This window comes from Phalangium opilio, unplaced genomic scaffold (genome assembly GCF_054372755.1).
Source record: "Phalangium opilio isolate 3A_F unplaced genomic scaffold, DU_Popi_V2 ptg000360l_1, whole genome shotgun sequence".
NCBI lineage: Eukaryota > Metazoa > Arthropoda > Arachnida > Opiliones > Phalangiidae > Phalangium > Phalangium opilio.
This window is the reverse complement of record NW_028324230.1, coordinates 2,506,111-2,526,652: the sequence shown is the minus strand read 5'-3', so window position 1 is coordinate 2,526,652 and position 20,542 is coordinate 2,506,111. Positions and strand designations below refer to the sequence as shown.

General features: G+C 37.2%; 7 non-coding genes and 40 pseudogenes across 7 annotated transcripts; 28 read left to right on the top strand and 19 right to left on the bottom strand.

The window, feature by feature from the left end:
• Window positions 1-73: 73 nt before the first annotated feature.
• LOC149598425 (5S ribosomal RNA) lies at window positions 74-176 on the bottom strand (annotated as a pseudogene).
• A 137-nt stretch (window positions 177-313) lies between these two features.
• Window positions 314-432, bottom strand: LOC149598424 (5S ribosomal RNA). The gene has a single exon (XR_016377920.1). It is a non-coding gene; the product is annotated as a 5S ribosomal RNA (ribosomal RNA).
• A 121-nt stretch (window positions 433-553) lies between these two features.
• On the bottom strand, window positions 554-656 carry LOC149598423 (5S ribosomal RNA; annotated as a pseudogene).
• A 136-nt stretch (window positions 657-792) lies between these two features.
• LOC149598422 (5S ribosomal RNA) lies at window positions 793-911 on the bottom strand. The gene has a single exon (XR_016378266.1). It is a non-coding gene; the product is annotated as a 5S ribosomal RNA (ribosomal RNA).
• Window positions 912-1,048: 137 nt separating this feature from the next.
• Window positions 1,049-1,167, bottom strand: LOC149598421 (5S ribosomal RNA; annotated as a pseudogene).
• Window positions 1,168-1,304: 137 nt separating this feature from the next.
• On the bottom strand, window positions 1,305-1,423 carry LOC149598420 (5S ribosomal RNA; annotated as a pseudogene).
• Window positions 1,424-1,784: 361 nt separating this feature from the next.
• Window positions 1,785-1,902, bottom strand: LOC149598419 (5S ribosomal RNA; annotated as a pseudogene).
• Window positions 1,903-2,039: 137 nt separating this feature from the next.
• Window positions 2,040-2,158, bottom strand: LOC149598418 (5S ribosomal RNA; annotated as a pseudogene).
• A 137-nt stretch (window positions 2,159-2,295) lies between these two features.
• Window positions 2,296-2,413, bottom strand: LOC149598417 (5S ribosomal RNA; annotated as a pseudogene).
• Window positions 2,414-2,549: 136 nt separating this feature from the next.
• On the bottom strand, window positions 2,550-2,668 carry LOC149598416 (5S ribosomal RNA; annotated as a pseudogene).
• A 362-nt stretch (window positions 2,669-3,030) lies between these two features.
• LOC149598415 (5S ribosomal RNA) lies at window positions 3,031-3,149 on the bottom strand (annotated as a pseudogene).
• A 137-nt stretch (window positions 3,150-3,286) lies between these two features.
• On the bottom strand, window positions 3,287-3,405 carry LOC149598414 (5S ribosomal RNA; annotated as a pseudogene).
• An 811-nt stretch (window positions 3,406-4,216) lies between these two features.
• Window positions 4,217-4,334, bottom strand: LOC149598413 (5S ribosomal RNA; annotated as a pseudogene).
• A 137-nt stretch (window positions 4,335-4,471) lies between these two features.
• On the bottom strand, window positions 4,472-4,590 carry LOC149598412 (5S ribosomal RNA; annotated as a pseudogene).
• A 137-nt stretch (window positions 4,591-4,727) lies between these two features.
• Window positions 4,728-4,845, bottom strand: LOC149598411 (5S ribosomal RNA; annotated as a pseudogene).
• A 136-nt stretch (window positions 4,846-4,981) lies between these two features.
• LOC149598410 (5S ribosomal RNA) lies at window positions 4,982-5,100 on the bottom strand (annotated as a pseudogene).
• A 362-nt stretch (window positions 5,101-5,462) lies between these two features.
• On the bottom strand, window positions 5,463-5,581 carry LOC149598409 (5S ribosomal RNA; annotated as a pseudogene).
• A 137-nt stretch (window positions 5,582-5,718) lies between these two features.
• On the bottom strand, window positions 5,719-5,837 carry LOC149598408 (5S ribosomal RNA; annotated as a pseudogene).
• Window positions 5,838-6,408: 571 nt separating this feature from the next.
• Window positions 6,409-6,511, bottom strand: LOC149598407 (5S ribosomal RNA; annotated as a pseudogene).
• Window positions 6,512-7,362: 851 nt separating this feature from the next.
• On the top strand, window positions 7,363-7,481 carry LOC149598406 (5S ribosomal RNA; annotated as a pseudogene).
• Window positions 7,482-7,618: 137 nt separating this feature from the next.
• LOC149598405 (5S ribosomal RNA) lies at window positions 7,619-7,737 on the top strand (annotated as a pseudogene).
• Window positions 7,738-8,096: 359 nt separating this feature from the next.
• LOC149598404 (5S ribosomal RNA) lies at window positions 8,097-8,215 on the top strand (annotated as a pseudogene).
• A 361-nt stretch (window positions 8,216-8,576) lies between these two features.
• On the top strand, window positions 8,577-8,695 carry LOC149598403 (5S ribosomal RNA; annotated as a pseudogene).
• Window positions 8,696-8,832: 137 nt separating this feature from the next.
• LOC149598402 (5S ribosomal RNA) lies at window positions 8,833-8,951 on the top strand (annotated as a pseudogene).
• Window positions 8,952-9,087: 136 nt separating this feature from the next.
• LOC149598401 (5S ribosomal RNA) lies at window positions 9,088-9,190 on the top strand (annotated as a pseudogene).
• Window positions 9,191-9,312: 122 nt separating this feature from the next.
• On the top strand, window positions 9,313-9,431 carry LOC149598400 (5S ribosomal RNA; annotated as a pseudogene).
• A 137-nt stretch (window positions 9,432-9,568) lies between these two features.
• On the top strand, window positions 9,569-9,687 carry LOC149598399 (5S ribosomal RNA; annotated as a pseudogene).
• Window positions 9,688-10,364: 677 nt separating this feature from the next.
• LOC149598398 (5S ribosomal RNA) lies at window positions 10,365-10,467 on the top strand (annotated as a pseudogene).
• A 122-nt stretch (window positions 10,468-10,589) lies between these two features.
• On the top strand, window positions 10,590-10,692 carry LOC149598397 (5S ribosomal RNA; annotated as a pseudogene).
• Window positions 10,693-10,829: 137 nt separating this feature from the next.
• Window positions 10,830-10,932, top strand: LOC149598396 (5S ribosomal RNA; annotated as a pseudogene).
• Window positions 10,933-11,054: 122 nt separating this feature from the next.
• On the top strand, window positions 11,055-11,173 carry LOC149598395 (5S ribosomal RNA; annotated as a pseudogene).
• A 4,262-nt stretch (window positions 11,174-15,435) lies between these two features.
• On the top strand, window positions 15,436-15,538 carry LOC149598394 (5S ribosomal RNA; annotated as a pseudogene).
• A 122-nt stretch (window positions 15,539-15,660) lies between these two features.
• LOC149598393 (5S ribosomal RNA) lies at window positions 15,661-15,779 on the top strand (annotated as a pseudogene).
• Window positions 15,780-16,141: 362 nt separating this feature from the next.
• On the top strand, window positions 16,142-16,260 carry LOC149598392 (5S ribosomal RNA; annotated as a pseudogene).
• Window positions 16,261-16,622: 362 nt separating this feature from the next.
• LOC149598391 (5S ribosomal RNA) lies at window positions 16,623-16,741 on the top strand (annotated as a pseudogene).
• Window positions 16,742-17,102: 361 nt separating this feature from the next.
• Window positions 17,103-17,221, top strand: LOC149598390 (5S ribosomal RNA; annotated as a pseudogene).
• A 362-nt stretch (window positions 17,222-17,583) lies between these two features.
• LOC149598389 (5S ribosomal RNA) lies at window positions 17,584-17,702 on the top strand (annotated as a pseudogene).
• Window positions 17,703-17,839: 137 nt separating this feature from the next.
• Window positions 17,840-17,958, top strand: LOC149598388 (5S ribosomal RNA). Its single transcript, XR_016377980.1, has one exon. It is a non-coding gene; the product is annotated as a 5S ribosomal RNA (ribosomal RNA).
• Window positions 17,959-18,096: 138 nt separating this feature from the next.
• Window positions 18,097-18,215, top strand: LOC149598387 (5S ribosomal RNA; annotated as a pseudogene).
• A 134-nt stretch (window positions 18,216-18,349) lies between these two features.
• LOC149598386 (5S ribosomal RNA) lies at window positions 18,350-18,468 on the top strand. Its single transcript, XR_016378457.1, has one exon. It is a non-coding gene; the product is annotated as a 5S ribosomal RNA (ribosomal RNA).
• A 137-nt stretch (window positions 18,469-18,605) lies between these two features.
• Window positions 18,606-18,724, top strand: LOC149598385 (5S ribosomal RNA). The gene has a single exon (XR_016377979.1). It is a non-coding gene; the product is annotated as a 5S ribosomal RNA (ribosomal RNA).
• Window positions 18,725-18,863: 139 nt separating this feature from the next.
• LOC149598384 (5S ribosomal RNA) lies at window positions 18,864-18,982 on the top strand (annotated as a pseudogene).
• Window positions 18,983-19,119: 137 nt separating this feature from the next.
• Window positions 19,120-19,237, top strand: LOC149598383 (5S ribosomal RNA; annotated as a pseudogene).
• A 133-nt stretch (window positions 19,238-19,370) lies between these two features.
• Window positions 19,371-19,489, top strand: LOC149598382 (5S ribosomal RNA). Its single transcript, XR_016378456.1, has one exon. It is a non-coding gene; the product is annotated as a 5S ribosomal RNA (ribosomal RNA).
• A 139-nt stretch (window positions 19,490-19,628) lies between these two features.
• LOC149598381 (5S ribosomal RNA) lies at window positions 19,629-19,747 on the top strand (annotated as a pseudogene).
• Window positions 19,748-20,109: 362 nt separating this feature from the next.
• On the top strand, window positions 20,110-20,228 carry LOC149598380 (5S ribosomal RNA). The gene has a single exon (XR_016379136.1). It is a non-coding gene; the product is annotated as a 5S ribosomal RNA (ribosomal RNA).
• Window positions 20,229-20,365: 137 nt separating this feature from the next.
• On the top strand, window positions 20,366-20,468 carry LOC149598379 (5S ribosomal RNA; annotated as a pseudogene).
• Window positions 20,469-20,542: the final 74 nt, after the last annotated feature.

The window sequence follows — 20,542 nt, the reverse complement described above, 5'->3', positions numbered from 1 at the left end:
ACAATAACAAAAAGAAGATATGTTTGCTTTTTTCATATCTGATGGAATTTAAAAGAGGAAATAAAAGTGAAAAAGCCAACGGCACGCAGAGTTTCCAAGTACTGACTGCGCTCGACGCTGCTTAACTTCGGTGATCGGACGAGAACCGGTGTTTTCAGCGTGATATGGCAGTTGCCGAGAGTGCTAGATAATAATTCGAATTTAAACTAAGTGAGACAAATTAACCATCATCTTTTTAAAACAATAACAAAAAGGAAATATGTTTGCTTTTTTCATATCTATTGGAATTTAAAAGAGGAAAAAAAAGTGAAAAAGCCAACGGCACGCAGTGTTCCTAAGTGGTCTCCCTCCCAAGTACTGACTGCGCTCGACGCTGCTTAACTTCGGTGATCGGACGAAAACCGGTGTTTTCAGCGTGATATGGCCGTTGCCGAGAGTGCTATTTAATAATTTGAATTTAAAAACATTCATCTTTATAAAACAATAACAAAAAGAAGATATGTTTGCTTTTTTCATATCTGATGGAATTTAAAAGAGGAAATAAAAGTGAAAAAGCCAACGGCACGCAGAGTTTCCAAGTACTGACTGCGCTCGACGCTGCTTAACTTCGGTGATCGGACGAGAACCGGTGTCTTCAGCGTGATATGGCCGTTGCCGAGAGTGCTAGATAATAATTCGAATTTAAATTAAGTGAGACAAATTAACCATCATCTTTTTAAAACAATAACAAAAAGAAAATATGTTTGCTTTTTTCATATCTATTGGATTTTAAATGAGGAAAAAAAGTGAAAAAGCCAACGGCACGCAGTGTTCCTATGTGGTCTCCCTCCCAAGTACTGACTGCGCTCGACGCTGCTTAACTTCGGTGATCGGACGAGAACCGGTGTTTTCAGCGTGATATGGCCGTTGCCGAGAGTGCTATTTAATAATTCGAATTTAATATAAGTGAGACAAATTGACCTTCATCTTTTTAAAACAATAACAAAAAGAAAATATGTTTGCTTTTTTCATATCTATTGGAATTTAAATGAGGAAAAAAAAGTGAAAAAGCCAACGGCACGCAGTGTTCCTAAGTGGTCCCCCTCCCAAGTACTGACTGCGCTCGACGCTGCTTAACTTCGGTGATAGGACGAGAACCGGTGTCTTCAGCGTGATATGGCCGTTCCCGAGAGTGCTAGATAATAATTCGAATTTAAATTAAGTGAGACAAATTAACCATCATCTTTTTAAAACAATAACAAAAAGAAAATATGTTTGCTTTTTTCATATCTATTGGAATTTAAAAGAGGAAAAAAAAGTGAAAAAGCCAACGGCTCGCATTGTTCCAAAGTGGTCTCCCTCCCAAGTACTGACTGCGCTCGACGCTGCTTAACTTCGGTGATCGGACGAGAACCGGTGTTTTCAGCGTGATATGGCCGTTGCCGAGAGTGCTATTTAATAATTTGAATTTAATTAACCTTCATCTTTATAAATCAATAATAAAAAGAAGATGTGTTTGCTTTTTCATATCTCATGGAATTTAAAAGGGGAAATAAAAGTGAAAAAGCCATCGGCACGCAGAGTTTCCAAGTACTGACTGCGCTCGACGCTGCTTAACTTCGGTGATCCGACGAGGACCGGTGTTTTGAGCGTGATATGGCCGTTGCCAAGAGTGCTAGATAATAATTCGAATTTAAATTAAGTGAGACAAATTGACCTTCATCTTTTTAAAACAATAACAAAAAGAAAATATGTTTGCTTTTTTCATATCTATAGGAATTTAAAAGAGGAAAAAAAAGTGAAAAAGCCAACGGCACGCAGTGTTCCTAAGTGGTCTCCTCCCAAGTACTGGCTGCGCTCGACGCTGCTTAACTTCGGTGATCGGACGAGAACCGGTGTTTTCAGCGTAATATGGCCGTTGCCGAGAGTGCTATTTAATAATTCGAATTTAAATTAAGTGAGACAAATTAACCTTCATCTTTTTAAAACAATAACAAAAAGAAAATATGTTGGCTTTTTTCATATCTATTGGAATTTAAAAGAGGAAAAAAAAGTGAAAAAGCCAACGGCGCGCAGTGTTCCTAAGTGGTCTCCCTCCCAAGTACTGACTGCGCTCGACGCTGCTTAACTTCGGTGATCCGACGAGAACCGGTGTTTTCAGCGTGATATGGCCGTTGCCGAGAGTGCTAGATAATAATTCGAATTTAAATTAAGTGAGACAAATTGACCTTCATCTTTTTAAAACCATAACAAAAAGAAAATATGTTTGCTTTTTTCATATCTATAGGAATTTAAAAGAGGAAATAAAAGTGAAAAAGCCAACGGCACGCAGTGTTCCTAAGTGGTCTCCTCCCAAGTACTGGCTGCGCTCGACGCTGCTTAACTTCGGTGATCGGACGAGAACCGGTGTTTTCAGCGTAATATGGCCGTTGCCGAGAGTGCTATTTAATAATTCGAATTTAAATTAAGTGAGACAAATTAACCTTCATCTTTTTAAAACAATAACAAAAAGAAAATATGTTTGCTTTTTTCATATCTATTGGAATTTAAAAGAGGAAAAAAAGTGAAAAAGCCAACGGCAAGCAGTGTTCCTAAGTGGTCTTCCTCCCAAGTACTGACTGCGCTCGACGCTGCTTAACTTCGGTGATCGGACGAGAACCGGTGTGTTCAGCGTGATATGGCCGTTGCCGAGAGTGCTATTTAATAATTTGAATTTAATTAACCTTCATCTTTATAAATCAATAAGAAAAAGAAGATATGTTTGCTTTTTTCATATCTGATGGAATTTAAAAGAGGAAATAAAAGTGAAAATGCCAACGCCACGCAAAGTTTCCAAGTACTGACTGCGCTCGACGCTGCTTAACTTCAGTGATCGGACGAGAACCGGTGTTTTCAGCGTGATATGGTCGTTGCCGAGAGTGCTATTTAATAATTCGAATTTAAATTAAGTGAGACAAATTAACCTTCATCTTTTTAAAACAATAACAAAAAGAAAATATGTTGGCTTTTTTCATATCTATTGGAATTTAAAAGAGGAAAAAAAAGTGAAAAAGCCAACGGCACGCAGTGTTCCTAAGTGGTCTCCCTCCCAAGTACTGACTGCGCTCGACGCTTCTTAACTTCAGTGATCGGACGAGAACCGGTGTTTTCAGCGTCATATGGCCATTGCCGAGAGTGCTAGATAATAATTCGAATTTAAATTAAGTGAGAAAAATTAACCATCATCTTTTTAAAACCATAACAAAAAGAAAATATGTTTGCTTTTTTCATATCTATTGGAATTTAAAAGATGAAAAAAAAGTGAAAAAGCCAACGGCACGCAGTGTTCCTAAGTAATCTCCCTCCCAAGTACTGAAAGCGCTCGACGCTTCTTAACTTCGGTGATCGCACGAGAACCGGTGTTTTCAGCGTGATATGGCCGTTGCCGAGAGTGCTAATTAATAATTTGAATTTAATTAACCTTCATCTTTATAAAACAATAACAAAAAGAAGATATGTTTGCTTTTTTCATATCTGATGGAATTTAAAAGAGGAAACATAAGTGAAAAAGCCAACGCCACGCAGAGTTTCCAAGTAATGACTGCGCTCGACGGTGCTTATTTTCGGTGATCGGACGAGAACCGGTGTTTTCAGCTTGATATGGCCGTTGCCGAGAGTGCTATTTAATAATTTGAATTTAATTAACCTTCATCTTTATAAAACAATAACAAAAAGAAGATATGTTTGCTTTTTTCATATCTGATGGAATTTAAAAGAGGAAACAAAAGTGAAAAAGCCAACGGCACGCAGAGTTTCCAAGTACTGACTGCGCTCGACGCTGCTTAACTTCGGTGATCGGACGATAACCGGTGTTTTCAGCTTGATATGGCCGTTGCCGAGAGTGCTATTTAATAATTTGAATACAATTAACCTTCATCTTTATAAATCAATAATAAAAAGAAGATGTGTTTGCTTTTTCATATCTCATGGAATTTAAAAGGGGAAATAAAAGTGAAAAAGCCATCGGCACGCAGAGTTTCCAAGTACTGACTGCGCTCGACGCTGCTTAACTTCGGTGATCCGACGAGGACCGGTGTTTTGAGCGTGATATGGCCGTTGCCAAGAGTGCTAGATAATAATTCGAATTTAAATTAAGTGAGACAAATTGACCTTCATCTTTTTAAAACAATAACAAAAAGAAAATATGTTTGCTTTTTTCATATCTATAGGAATTTAAAAGAGGAAAAAAAAGTGAAAAAGCCAACGGCACGCAGTGTTCCTAAGTGGTCTCCTCCCAAGTACTGGCTGCGCTCGACGCTGCTTAACTTCGGTGATCGGACGAGAACCGGTGTTTTCAGCGTAATATGGCCGTTGCCGAGAGTGCTATTTAATAATTCGAATTTAAATTAAGTGAGACAAATTAACCTTCATCTTTTTAAAACAATAACAAAAAGAAAATATGTTGGCTTTTTTCATATCTATTGGAATTTAAAAGAGGAAAAAAAAGTGAAAAAGCCAACGGCGCGCAGTGTTCCTAAGTGGTCTCCCTCCCAAGTACTGACTGCGCTCGACGCTGCTTAACTTCGGTGATCCGACGAGAACCGGTGTTTTCAGCGTGATATGGCCGTTGCCGAGAGTGCTAGATAATAATTCGAATTTAAATTAAGTGAGACAAATTGACCTTCATCTTTTTAAAACCATAACAAAAAGAAAATATGTTTGCTTTTTTCATATCTATAGGAATTTAAAAGAGGAAATAAAAGTGAAAAAGCCAACGGCACGCAGTGTTCCTAAGTGGTCTCCTCCCAAGTACTGGCTGCGCTCGACGCTGCTTAACTTCGGTGATCGGACGAGAACCGGTGTTTTCAGCGTAATATGGCCGTTGCCGAGAGTGCTATTTAATAATTCGAATTTAAATTAAGTGAGACAAATTAACCTTCATCTTTTTAAAACAATAACAAAAAGAAAATATGTTTGCTTTTTTCATATCTATTGGAATTTAAAAGAGGAAAAAAAGTGAAAAAGCCAACGGCAAGCAGTGTTCCTAAGTGGTCTTCCTCCCAAGTACTGACTGCGCTCGACGCTGCTTAACTTCGGTGATCGGACGAGAACCGGTGTGTTCAGCGTGATATGGCCGTTGCCGAGAGTGCTATTTAATAATTTGAATTTAATTAACCTTCATCTTTATAAATCAATAAGAAAAAGAAGATATGTTTGCTTTTTTCATATCTGATGGAATTTAAAAGAGGAAATAAAAGTGAAAATGCCAACGCCACGCAAAGTTTCCAAGTACTGACTGCGCTCGACGCTGCTTAACTTCAGTGATCGGACGAGAACCGGTGTTTTCAGCGTGATATGGTCGTTGCCGAGAGTGCTATTTAATAATTCGAATTTAAATTAAGTGAGACAAATTAACCTTCATCTTTTTAAAACAATAACAAAAAGAAAATATGTTGGCTTTTTTCATATCTATTGGAATTTAAAAGAGGAAAAAAAAGTGAAAAAGCCAACGGCACGCAGTGTTCCTAAGTGGTCTCCCTCCCAAGTACTGACTGCGCTCGACGCTTCTTAACTTCAGTGATCGGACGAGAACCGGTGTTTTCAGCGTCATATGGCCATTGCCGAGAGTGCTAGATAATAATTCGAATTTAAATTAAGTGAGAAAAATTAACCATCATCTTTTTAAAACCATAACAAAAAGAAAATATGTTTGCTTTTTTCATATCTATTGGAATTTAAAAGATGAAAAAAAAGTGAAAAAGCCAACGGCACGCAGTGTTCCTAAGTAATCTCCCTCCCAAGTACTGAAAGCGCTCGACGCTTCTTAACTTCGGTGATCGCACGAGAACCGGTGTTTTCAGCGTGATATGGCCGTTGCCGAGAGTGCTAATTAATAATTTGAATTTAATTAACCTTCATCTTTATAAAACAATAACAAAAAGAAGATATGTTTGCTTTTTTCATATCTGATGGAATTTAAAAGAGGAAACATAAGTGAAAAAGCCAACGCCACGCAGAGTTTCCAAGTAATGACTGCGCTCGACGGTGCTTATTTTCGGTGATCGGACGAGAACCGGTGTTTTCAGCTTGATATGGCCGTTGCCGAGAGTGCTATTTAATAATTTGAATTTAATTAACCTTCATCTTTATAAAACAATAACAAAAAGAAGATATGTTTGCTTTTTTCATATCTGATGGAATTTAAAAGAGGAAACAAAAGTGAAAAAGCCAACGGCACGCAGAGTTTCCAAGTACTGACTGCGCTCGACGCTGCTTAACTTCGGTGATCGGACGATAACCGGTGTTTTCAGCTTGATATGGCCGTTGCCGAGAGTGCTATTTAATAATTTGAATACAATTAACCTTCATCTTTATAAAAAATAACAAAAAGAAGATATGTTTGCTTTTTTCATATCTGATGGAATTTAAAAGAGGAAACAAAAGTGAAAAAGCCAACGGCACGAAGAGTTTCCAAGTACTGACTGCGCTCGACGCTGCTTAACTGCGGTGATCGGAGGAGAACCGGTGTTTTCAGCGTGATATGGCCGTTGCCGAGGGTGCTAGATAATAATTCGAATTTAAATTAAGTGAGACAAATTATCCTTCATCTTTTTAAAACAATAACAAAATTAAAACAAGTTTGCTTTTTTCATATCTATTAAAATTTAAAAGAGGAAAAAAAGTGAAAAAGCCAACGGCACGCAGTGTTCCTAAGTGTACTCCCTCCCAAGTACTGACTGCGCTCGACGGTGCTTAACTTCGGCGATCGGACGAGACCCAGTGTCAATTTTTTTTTCGTCTTTTAAATTTTAATAGATATGAAAGAAGCATTTCCCTCTTTAAAATTCCATCAGATATGGAAAAAGCAAATATATCTTCTTTTTCTTATTGTTTTATAAAGACGAAAGTTAATTAAATTCAAATTATTAACTAGCACTCTCGGCAACGGCCATATCACGCTGAATACACCGAAGTTAAGCAGCATCGAGCGCAGTCACTACTTGGGAGGGAAACCACTTAGGTACACTGCGTGCCGTTGGCTTTTTCACTTTTTTTTCCTCTTTTAAATTCCAATAGATTTGAAACAAGCAAACTTATTTTCTTTTTGTTATTGTTTTAAAAAGATGATGGTTAATTTGTCTCACTTAATTTAAATTCGAATTATTACCTAGCACTCTCGGCAACGGCCATATCACGCTGAATAAACCGGTTCTCGTCCGATAACCGAAGTTAAGCAGCGTCGAGCGCATACAGTACTTGGGAATACTGCGTGCCGTTGGCTTTTTCACTTTTGTTTTCTCTTTCAAATTCCACCAGATATGAGAAAAGCAAACATATCTTCTTTTTGTTATTGTTTTATAAAGATGAAAGTTAATTAAATTAAAATTATTAACTAGCACTCTCGGCAACGGCCATATCACGCTGAATACACCGGTTCTCGTCCGATAACCGAAGTTAAGCAGCGTCGAGCGCAGTCACTACTTGTGAGGGAGACCACTTAGGAACACTGCGTGCCGTTGGCTTTTTCACTTTTTTTTCCTCTTTTAAATTTTAATAGATATGAAAAAAGCAAACATGTTTTCATTTTGTTATTGTTTTAAAATGATGAAGGTTAATTTGTCTCACTTAATTTAAATTCGAATTATTAACTAGCACTCTCGGCAACGACCGTATCACGCTGAATACACCGGTTCTCGTCCGTTCATCGTAGTTAAGCAGCGTCGAGCGCAGTCACTACTTGGGAGGGAGACCACTTAGGAACACTGCGTGCCGTTGGCTTTTTCACTTTTTTTTCCTCTTTTAAATTTTAATAGATATGAAAAAAGCAAACATGTTTTTTTTTGTTATTGTTTTAAAAAGATGAAGGTCAAATTTTCTCACTTAATTTAAATTCGAATTATTATCTAGCACTCTAGGCAACGGCCATATCACGCTGAAAACACCGGTTCTCGTCCGATCACCAAAGTTAAGTAGCGTCGAGCGCATACAGTACTTGGGAATACTGCGTGCCGTTGGCTTTTTCACTTTGTTTTCTCTTTCAAATTCCACCAGATATGAAAAAGCAAACATATCTTCTTTTTGTTATTGTGTTATAAAGATGAAAGTTAATTTAATTCAAATTATTAACTAGCACTATCGGCAACGGCCATAACACGCTGAATACACCGGTTCTCGTACGATAACCGAATTTAAGCAGCGTCGAGCGCAGTCAGTATTTGGGAGGGCGACCACTTAGGAACACTGCGTGCCGTTAGCTTTTTCACTTTTTTTTTCCTCTTTTAAATTCCAATAGATATGAAAAAAGCAAACATATTTTCTTTTTGTTATTGTTTTAAAAAGATGAAGGTTAATTTGTCTCACTTAATTTAAATTCGAATTATTATCTAGCACTCTCGGCAACGGCCATATCACGCTGAGAACACCGGTTCTCGTCCGATCGCCGACGTTAGCAGCGTCGAGCGCAGTCAGTACTTGGGAATACTGCGTGCCGTTGGTTTTTCACTTTTGTTTCCTCTTTCAAATTCCACCAAATATGAAAAAAGCAAACATATCTTCTTTTTGTTATTGTTTTATAAAGATGAAAGTTAATTAAATTAAAATTATTAACTAGCACTCTCGGCAACGGCCATATCACGCTGAATACACCGGTTCTCGTCCGATAACCGAAGTTAAGCAGCGTCGAGCGCAGTCACTACTTGTGAGGGAGACCTCTTAGGAACACTGCGTGCCGTTGGCTTTTTCACTTTTTTTTCCTCTTTTAAATTTTAATAGATATGAAAAAAGCAAACATGTTTTCATTTTGTTATTGTTTTAAAATGATGAAGGTTAATTTGTCTCACTTAATTTAAATTCGAATTATTAACTAGCACTCTCGGCAACGACCGTATCACGCTGAATACACCGGTTCTCGTCCGATCACCGAAGTTATGCAGCGTCCAGCGCAGTCAGTACATGGGAGGGAGACCACTTAGGAACACTGCGTGCCGTTGGCTTTTTCACTTTTTTTTCCTCTTTTAAATTTTAATAGATATGAAAAAAAGCAAACATGTTTTTTTTGTTATTGTTTAAAAATGATGAAGGTTAATTTGTCTCACTTAATTTAAATTCGAATTATTAACTAGCACTCTCGGCAACGGCCATATCACGCTGAATACACCGGTTCTCGTCCGATAACCGAAGTTAAGCAGCGTCGAGCGCATACAGTACTTGGGAATACTGCGTGCCGTTGGCTTTTTCACTTTTGTTTCCTCTTTCAAATTCCACCAAATATGAAAAAAGCAAACATATCTTCTTTTTGTTATTGTTTTATAAAGATGAAAGTTAATTAAATTAAAATTATTAACTAGCACTCTCGGCAACGGCCATATCACGCTGAATACACCGGTTCTCGTCCGATAGTCGAAGTTAAGCATCGTCGAGCGCAGTCACTACTTGGAAGGGAGACCACTTAGGAACACTGCGTGCCGTTGGCTTTTTCACTTTTTTTTCGTCTTTTAAATTTTAATAGATTTGAAAAAAGCAAACATGTTTTCATTTTGTTATTGTTTTAAAATGATGAAGGTTAATTTGTCTCACTTAATTTAAATTCGAATTATTAACTAGCACTCTCGGCAACGACCATATCACGCTGAATACACCGGTTCTCGTCCGTTCACCGAAGTTAAGCAGCGTCGAGCGCAGTCAATACTTGGGAGGGAGACCACTTAGGAACACTGCGTGCCGTTGGCTTTTTCACTTTTTTTTCCTCTTTTAAATTTTAATAGATATGAAAAAAGCAAACATGTTTTTTTTTGTTATTGTTTTAAAAAGATGAAGGTCAAATTGTCTCACTTAATTTAAATTCGAATTATTATCTAGCACTCTAGGCAACGGCCATATCACGCTGAAAACACCGGTTCTTGTCCGATCTCCGAAGTTAAGCAGCGTCGAGCGCATACAGTACTTGGGAATACTGCGTGCCGTTGGCTTTTTCACTTTTGTTTCCTCATTCAAATTCCACCAAATATGAAAAAAGCAAACATATCTTCTTTTTGATATTGTTTTATAAAGATGAAAGTTAATTTAATTCAAATTATTAACTAGCACTCTCGGCAACGGCCATATCACGCTGAAAACACCGGTTCACGTCCGATCAACGAAGTTAAGCAGCGTCGAGCGCATACAGTACTTGGGTATACTGCGTGCCGTTGGCTTTTTCACTTTTGTTTCCTCTTTTAAATTGCAAAAGATATGAAAAAAGCAAACGTATCTTCTTTTTGTTATTGTTTTATAAAGATGAAGGTTAATTAAATTCGAATTATTATCTAGCACTCTCGGCAACGGCCATATCACGCTGAGAACACCGGTTCTCTTCCGACCGCCGACGTTAGCAGCGTCGAGCGCAGTCAGTACTTGGGAATACTGCGTGCAACGGCCATATCACGCTGAAAACACCGGTTCTCGTCCGATCACCGAAGTTAAGCAGCGTCGAGCGCATACAGTACTTGGGAATACTGCGTGCCGTTGGCTTTTTCACTTTTGTTTCCTCTTTCAAATTCCACCAGATATGAAAAAAGTAAACATATCTTCTTTTTGTTATTGTTTTATAAAGATGAAAGTTAATTTAACTCAAATTATTAACTAGCACTCTCGGCAACGGCCATATCACGCTGAAAACACCGGTTCACGTCCGATCACCGAAGTTAAGCAGCGTTGAGCGCATATAGTACTTGGGTATGCTGCGTGCCGTTGGCTTTTTCACTTTTGTTTCCTCTTTTAAATTACAATAGATATGAAAAAAGCAAACGTATCTTCTTTTTGTTATTGTTTTATAAAGATGAAGGTTAATTTGTCTCACTTAATTTAAATTCGAATTATTAACTATCACTCTCGGCAACGGTCATATCACGCTGAAAACACCGGTTCTCGTCCGATCACCGAAGTTAAGCAGCGTCGAGCGCATACAGTACTTGGGAATACTGCGTGCCGTTGGCTTTTTCACTTTTGTTTCCTCTTTTAAATTCCACCAGATATGAAAAAAGCAAACATATCTTCTTTTTGTTATTGTTTTATAAAGATGAAAGTTAATTTAACTCAAATTATTAACTAGCACTCTCGGCAACGGCCATAACACGCTGAATACACCGGTTCTCGTCCGATAACCGAAGTTAAGAAACGTCGAGCGCAGTCAGTAGTTGGGAGGGAGACCACTTAGGAACACTGCGTGCCGTTGGCTTTTTCACTTTTTTTTCCTCTTTTAAATTTTAATAGATATGAAAAAAGCAAACATGTTTTCTTTTTGTTATTGTTTTAAAATGATGAAGGTTAATTTGTCTCACTTAATTTAAATTCGAATTATTAACTACACTGTAAAAAATAATGGTTTACTTCTATTCCATTAATGGATATATCACTTTTGTCAGAAAACCAAACCCTATCCGGTTTGTTTTTGAACCCTTATGGGCATATGTAATGGATCGGTACAGCACCAATATCATTCCCATCATGGATGTTATTTAAACCATTATGGGCATATGTAATGGATCGGTATAGCACCAATATCATTCTCATTATGGATGTTATTTAAACCATTATGGGCATATGTAATGGATCGGTACAGCACCAATATCATTCTCATTATGGATGTTATTTAAACCATCATTATTCCCATCATGGATGTTATTTAAACCATCATTATTCCAACCATGGATGTTTCTTAACCCGTTATTATTCCCACCATGGATGTTATTTAACCCGTTATTATTCCCATCATGGGTGCTCTTTTAACCGTTATTATGCCTATCATGGATGATATTTTAACCGTTATAATTCCCATCATGGATATTTTTATACCGTTATTATTCCTATAATCGATGATAATTTAACCATTATTATTCCCATCATGGATGTTATTTAAACTATCATTATTCCAACCATGGATGTTTCTTAACCCGTTATTATTCCCACCATGGATGTTATTTAACCCCTTATTATTCCCATCATGGGTGTTCTTTTAACCGTTACTATGCCTATCATGGATGATATTTTAACCGTTATTATTCCCATCATGGATGTTTTTTAAACCGTTATTATTCCCATAATCGATGATATTTTAACCGTTATTATTCCCACCATGGATGATATTTATACCCTTTATGATGAAAGCTACATTAACTTCTCGATTGCCGTGTAAACACCATCCTCTCGTTTCACCCCAACTACATTCATAGTAGCTAGAAACCGATTACGACAGGACCTTTCAATAATCTGATGGCCACCATAATGCTTTATTTTAGTTTAAAATCTAAACCCGATTATTTAAATGTATATTTGACTTTCGGCTCACTCTGAACCGTTAATGTCTCTTCATTACAGAGACGAATAACAAAACCCATATTTTAATTCACCTCGGGCCTCAATTGTCTACTCTTTGATTCTCTAGGCCTATTATGGATAATGGTTGAGTTTTCCGACGAAGTATAAGCCTTCGCGTTCTTTTTGTATTATCTAAAGCAAGGATTATTCTATATACAGATGTAGTATAGCTTAAGTAATATATAAACAGCCATTTCAAATAATAATATTTAAGAATATCCTTGGAATCTCAAAATGAAACAGAGAGTTAAAACTACCTAACTACTAAAAGAATCGAAATTACGAAAATATTTCCATGAAATCACTTTATATTACGAAAAAAGGAAATATTAAAGTTTTGTAAGATTTCTTTACACAAGCGAACTGTTAACGCAGAGAATTAGTATAGCAACGGACAGACACACACAGACAAACACATATACTGCTATTTAACTCTGTCTGTATTAATTTTGAATTGATAAACCAGATTATCTTAAATTCTAAAATAAATATAATTAATATTATATATTTTCTTCGTTAATTATTCACCTTGTTGAGCGTTACATCGTTTTAAAAAAAAAATTAGACATTCTTGAGAGACTTGACTAATATTGACGTTTGAAATGAAGGATACGCCTGCTGTTTCGCTGTACTCAAATCTCAGATATTGATAAGGGCAGCGCAACTGCGTGAACTTTTGATGGAAGCCCCACCATTGGGAGGCTAGACGTTTCTCGTAACCCTAGCTGATCACTGCGTCTGTCTTAACCTTAACGATGATGATAGAGATAGAAGCCAGTAAGCACAGACTGGTGTCCATGTGCTAAGGACAAAAGACCGGATGATGGTGGTGTATTGAAGCCAGTAAGTACAGACTGGTGTCCATGTGGAATGGACAAAAACAAGAAGTTTGTAGTGTTAGACAGTGTAAGAGGAATACAATTTTAGAAATTTCCGAGTACTGTATATGCGGTTCGGAAATTGAGCACACTTTTGCTCCGATTTGCAAACTGAGAACGCGGTCCCCTGGGGTGTAGCAACAGACACACACCTCGAAACTCGGACCTCTCCGTGAAATAATTCACTCGGAGAGGTAATAAAAATAAATTGTAAATGGTTTCACTAAAAGTTGGGAAACCAAAATAAACGTCTCCGAGTTGAGACGAGGGCGTACTCTTTCAAACAAAAAATCACTTTCTAAACACAGGTCCATTAGTTAATGAGAAAAACCGGAAATACATAGTTCGCATTTGGCGAGTTATTGCCAAGGGCATTTGTAAAGGTTGAAGCGTATTATCATTTTCTATCTATCCTCAATTCTAATGCGAACCTAATATCTATCACTTAAATGTGGATTTAACGTTCGGCTCACTCTGAACCGTAAAGACCTCCTTAAAGAGGGCACGAAACAAGGTCAATTTTCGTTTTTATCTAAGACATATTATTTCATAGAACCGATCGTTTAAATGAAGTATTAATATTCATATCATCTATTGAAGTTATAATTTACGTTTACACTATATATAAATGTAGTAAAGCTGAATTAAAAATTAAACACCAAATTTGAAATGTTAATATCAAAAGATGTTCTTAAATATTGACATGAAACAGAGTTTTACACCTACACAACTACTAAAAGAATCGTAATGCCGAAAAATATTTAAAATATTTCCTTTCAATATTCTGCAAAAAGAAAATGTTACCGTTTTGTAACAGATCTTTTCATCCTACTCGCTTTATATTAACATGATATTAACTTTGGTATGCGTGTAGTGTTTCGATTCAGATGCAATCTTCATTACTCGTTCTATATAAACTCTCTCTTGTGTCATTCCAAAGAAAGAGGTTTATCTTAAATAGTTAAATAAATGTAACTGATATTAAATATTTTAATCGTCAGTGTTTTACGTTAATTATAGTTAAGTCGGTTTATGAATCTTAATTCCTAAAATAATTTTAAACACAGATATCTTTAACGTTATACTTCTAGGGATCACCTATATCAGATCTTTTGTAAATTTAGGGTATATAAGGCGATTGATTCACACTATGGGATAAGAAAATGCGCAATTGCGTGAACCTTTGGTGGAAGCCCTGCCATTGGGTGGCTAGACGTTTATCTTAATCCTAGCCCCTCGCCGCGTACATTTTAAGCCTAACGACGATGATGGAGTAGAAGCCAATGTTGCAGATTGGTGTCTATGTGGTATAGACGAAAGACCAGTAGATGGTGGTGTTAGAAGACAATAAGAACAGATTATTGTGCTTGCGGTGTACACGAAAGGCGAGTGCACAGTGTTGTTTTTAGAAGCCATTAAATAGCGGTTGGCATTGGGTGAAACAATGGCGGTTAGACAGCAGATGAAGGTGTAATGGAGAGTTAATGATTAGCGTTAAATAAGATGGATAAAGCAAGGAAGTAAAATTTTCACAATTTCTGTATACTGCGAACTCGGTCCGGAAATTGGGAACACGTTAGCTACGATTTGCTAACTGCGAACGCGCTGACAGACAGACACACACAGACACGTCCAGTGTAATACCTCTCCGTGACGTCATTGTCACTCTGAGAAGAAAAAACTATGGCTGTGTCAACAGTTTAAATTTAAACGAATGGGCCAACGTTTAAATTTTATGCTTGTTATGGAATAGAGTAAAAATTGTTAACTATTTTTAAACCAAATTTTAACCATATACCCTAATTTTCCATTATCAAACCTAATATGGAATATAGAAAAATGTATAACTATGTTTATACCATATTTTAACCAGATATCCTGACTTTCCATTACCAAACCATATATGGAATAGAGAAAAAATGGTTAATTATTTTTAAACCAAATTCGAACCATATAGCCAACTTTCCATTATCAAACCATGTATGGAATGGTCAAAAGTTTTTAACATAAACCATTTCTTAACCATATTTTAACCACTTATCCTAACATGCCATTATCAAACCATATATGGAACAGTCAAACATTTAAGATAAACCATTCATACACCATCAATGGTTTGCCAATCAAAGCAAACCATAATCACACCATTGTCTAGCTAAATTTAAACCATTAATGGTGCAGCGGGAGAGGATATACCCTTTTTATACCATTTATGAACCATTATTTTTAACAGTGTAGCACTCTCGGCAACGGCCATATCACGCTGAAAACACCGGTTCACGTCCGATCACCGAAGTTAAGCAGCGTCGAGCGCATACAGTACTTGGGAATACTGCGTGCCGTTTGCTTTTTCACTTTTGTTTCCTCTTTTAATTTCCACCAGATATGAAAAAAGCAAACATATCTTCTTTTTGTTATTGTTTTATAAAGATGAAAGTTAATGAAATTCAAATTATTAACTAGCACTCTCGGCAACGGCCATATCACGCTGAATACACCGATTCTCGTCCCATAACCGAAGTTAAGCAGCGTCGAGCGCAGTCACTACTTGGGAGGGAGACCACTTAGGAACACTGCGTGCCGTTGGCTTTTTCACATTTTTTTCCTCTTTTAAATTTTAATAGATATGAAAAAAGCAAACACGTTTTCTTTTTGTTATTGTTTTAAAATGATGAAGGTTAATTTGTCTCACTTAATTTAAAATCGAATTATTAACTAGCACTCTCGGCAACGGCCATATCACGCTGAAAACACCGGTTCACGTCCGATCACCGAAGTAAAGCTACGTCGAGCGCATACAGTACTTGGGAATACTGCGTGCCGTTTGCTTTTTCACTTTTGTTTCCTCTTTTAAATTCCACCAGATATGAAAAAAGCAAACATATCTTCTTTTTGTTATTGTTTTATAAAGATGAAAGTTAATGAAATTCAAATTATTAACTAGCACTCTCGGCAACGGCCATATCACGCTGAATACACCGATTCTCGTCCCATAAACGAAGTTAAGCAGCGTCGAGCGCAGTCACTACTTGGGAGGGAGACCACTTAGGAACACTGCGTGCCGTTGGCTTTTTCACTTTTTTTTCCTCTTTTAAATTTTAATAGATATGAAAAAAGCAAACACGTTTTCTTTTTGTTATTGTTTTAAAATGATGAAGGTTAATTTGTCTCACTTAATTTAAAATCGAATTATTAACTAGCACTCTCGGCAACGGCCATATCACGCTGAAAACACCGGTTCACGTCCGATCACCGAAGTAAAGCAGCGTCGAGCGCATACAGTACTTGGGAATACTGCGTGCCGTTTGCTTTTTCACTTTTGTTTCCTCTTTTAAATTCCACCAGATATGAAAAAAGCAAACATATCTTCTTTTTGTTATTGTTTTATAAAGATGAAAGTTAATTAAATTCAAATTATTAACTAGCACTCTCGGCAACGGCCATATCACGCTGAATACACCGGTTCTCGTCCGATAACCGAAGTTAAGCAGCGTCGAGCGCAGTCACTACTTGGGAGGGAGACCACTTAGGATCACTGCGTGCCGTTGGCGTTTTCACTTTTTTTTCCTCTTTTAAATTTTAATAGATATGAAAAAAGCAAACATGTTTTCTTTTTGTTATTGTTTTAAAATGATGAAGGTTAATTTGTCTCACTTAATTTAAATTCGAATTATTAACTAGCACTCTCGGCAACGGCCATATCACGCTGAAAACACCGGTTCACGTCCGATCACCGAAGTAAAGCAGCGTCGAGCGCATACAGTACTTGGGAATACTGCGTGCCGTTTGCTTTTCACTTTTGTTTCCTCTTTTAAATTCCACCAGATATGAAAAAAGCAAACATATCTTCTTTTTGTTATTGTTTTATAAAGATGAAAGTTAATTAAATTCAAATTATTAACTAGCACTCTCGGCAACGGCCATATCACGCTGAATACACCGGTTCTCGTCCGATAACCGAAGTTAAGCAGCGTCGAGCGCAGTCACTACTTGGGAGGGAGACCACTTAGGATCACTGCGTGCCGTTGGCGTTTTCACTTTTTTTTCCTCTTTTAAATTTTAATAGATATGAAAAAAGCAAACATGTTTTCTTTTTGTTATTGTTTTAAAATGATGAAGGTTAATTTGTCTCACTTAATTTAAATTCGAATTATTAACTAGCACTCTCGGCAACGGCCATATCACGCTAAAAACACCGGTTCACGTCCGATCTCCGAAGTTAAGCAGCGTCGAGCGCATACAGTACTTGGGAATACTGCGTGCCGTTGGCTTTTTCACTTTTGTTTCCTCTTTTAATTTCCACCTGATATGAAAAAAGCAAACAAATCTTCTTTTTGTTATTGTTTTATAAAGATGAAGGTTAATTAAATTCAAATTATTAACTAGCACTCTCGGCAACGGCCATATCTCGCTGAATACACCGGTTCTCGTCCGATAACCGAAGTTAAGCAGCGTCGAGCGCAGTCAGTACTTGGGAGGGAGACCACTTAGGAACACTGCGTGCCGTTGGCTTTTTCACTTATTTTTCCTCTTTTAAATTCTTATAGATATGAAAAAAGCAAACATATTTTCTTTTTGTTATTGTTTTAAAAAGATGATGGTCAATTTGTCTCACTTAATTTAAATTCGAATTATTATCTAGCACTCTCGGCAACGGCCATATCACGCTGAAAACACCGGTTCTCGTCGGATCACCGAAGTTAAGCAGCGTCGAGCGCAGTCAGTACTTGGGAGGGAGACCACTTAGGAACACTGCGTGCCGTTGGCTTTTTCAATTTTTTTTTCCTCTTTAAAATTCCAATAGATATGAAAAAAGCAAACATATTTTCTTTTTGTTATTGTTTTAAAAAGATGATGGTTAATTTGTCTCACTTAATTTAAATTCGAATTATTATCTAGCACTCTCGGCAACGGCCATATCACGCTGAAAACACCGGTTCTCGTCCGATCACCGAAGTTAAGCAGCGTCGAGCGCAGTCAGTACTTGGGAGGGAGACCACTTAGGAAAACTGGGTGCCGTTCGCTTTTTCACTTTTTTTTCCTCTTTTAAATTCCTATAGATATGAAAAAAGCAAACATATTTTCTTTTTGTTATTGTTTTAAAAAGATGGTCAATTTGTCTCACTTAATTTAAATTCGAATTATTATCTAGCACTCTCGGCAACGGCCATATCACGCTGAAAACACCGGTTCTCGTCGGACCACCGAAGTTAAGCAGCGTCGAGCGCAGTCAGTACTTGGGAGGGAGACCACTTAGGAACACTGCGTGCCGTTGGCTTTTTCAGTTTTTTTTCCTCTTTTAAATTCTTATAGATATGAAAAAAGCAAACATATTTTCTTTTTGTTATTGTTTTAAAAAGATGATGGTCAATTTGTCTCACTTAATTTAAATTCGAATTATTATCTAGCACTCTCGGCAACGGCCATATCACGCTGAAAACACCGGTTCTCGTCGGATCACCGAAGTTAAGCAGCGTCGAGCGCAGTCAGTACTTGGGAGGGAGACCACTTAGGAACACTGCGTGCCGTTGGCTTTTTCAATTTTTTTTTTCCTCTTTAAAATTCCAATAGATATGAAAAAAGCAAACATATTTTCTTTTTGTTATTGTTTTAAAAAGATGATGGTTAATTTGTCTCACTTAATTTAAATTCGAATTATTATCTAGCACTCTCGGCAACGGTCATATCACGCTGAAAACACCGGTTCTCGTCCGATCACCGAAGTTAAGCAGCGTCGAGCGCAGTCAGTACTTGGGAGGGAGACCACTTAGGAAAACTGGGTGCCGTTGGCTTTTTCACTTTTTTTTCCTCTTTTAAATTCCTATAGATATGAAAAAAGCAAACATATTTTCTTTTTGTTATTGTTTTAAAAAGATGAAGGTCAATTTGTCTCACTTAATTTAAATTCGAATTATTATCTAGCACTCTCGGCAACGGCCATATTACGCTGAAAACACCGGTTCTCGTCCGATCACCGAAGTTAAGCAGCGTCGAGCGCAGTCAGTACTTGGGAGGAGACCACTTAGGAACACTGCGTGCCGTTGGCTTTTCACTTTTTTTTCCTCTTTTAAATTCCTATAGATATGAAAAAAGCAAACATATTTTCTTTTTGTTATTGTTTTAAAAAGATGGTCAATTTGTCTCACTTAATTTAAATTCGAATTATTATCTAGCACTCTCGGCAACGGCCATATCACGCTGAAAACACCGGTTCTCGTCGGACCACCGAAGTTAAGCAGCGTCGAGCGCAGTCAGTACTTGGGAGGGAGACCACTTAGGAACACTGCGTGCCGTTGGCTTTTTCAATTTTTTTTTTCCTCTTTAAAATTCCAATAGATATGAAAAAAGCAAACATATTTTCTTTTTGTTATTGTTTTAAAAAGATGATGGTTAATTTGTCTCACTTAATTTAAATTCGAATTATTATCTAGCACTCTCGGCAACGGTCATATCACGCTGAAAACACCGGTTCTCGTCCGATCACCGAAGTTAAGCAGCGTCGAGCGCAGTCAGTACTTGGGAGGGAGACCACTTAGGAAAACTGGGTGCCGTTGGCTTTTTCACTTTTTTTTCCTCTTTTAAATTCCTATAGATATGAAAAAAGCAAACATATTTTCTTTTTGTTATTGTTTTAAAAAGATGAAGGTCAATTTGTCTCACTTAATTTAAATTCGAATTATTATCTAGCACTCTCGGCAACGGCCATATCACGCTGAAAACACCGGTTCTCGTCCGATCACCGAAGATAAGCAGCGTCGAGCGCAGTCAGTACTTGGAAACTTTGCGTGGCGTTGGCATTTTCACTTTTATTTCCTCTTTTAAATTCCATCAGACATGAAAAAAGCAAACATATCTTCTTTTTCTTATTGATTTATAAAGATGAAGGTTAATTAAATTCAAATTATTAAATAGCACTCTCGGCAACGGCCATATCACGCTGAAAACACCGGTTCTCGTCCGATCACCGAAGTTAAGCAGCGTCGAGCGCAGTCAGTACTTGGGAGGGAGACCACTTAGGAACACTGCGCGCCGTTGGCTTTTTCACTTTTTTTTCCTCTTTTAAATTCCAATAGATATGAAAAAAGCCAACATATTTTCTTTTTGTTATTGTTTTAAAAAGATGAATTTTAATTTGTCTCACTTAATTTAAATTCGAATTATTAAATAGCACTCTCGGCAACGGCCATATCACGCTGAAAACACCGGTTCTCGTCCGATCACCGAAGTTAAGCAGCGTCGAGCGCAGTCAGTACTTGGAAACTTTGCGTGCCGTTGGCTTTTTCACTTTTATTTCCTCTTTTAAATTCCATGAGATATGAAAAAAGCAAACATATCTTCTTTTTCTTATTGAT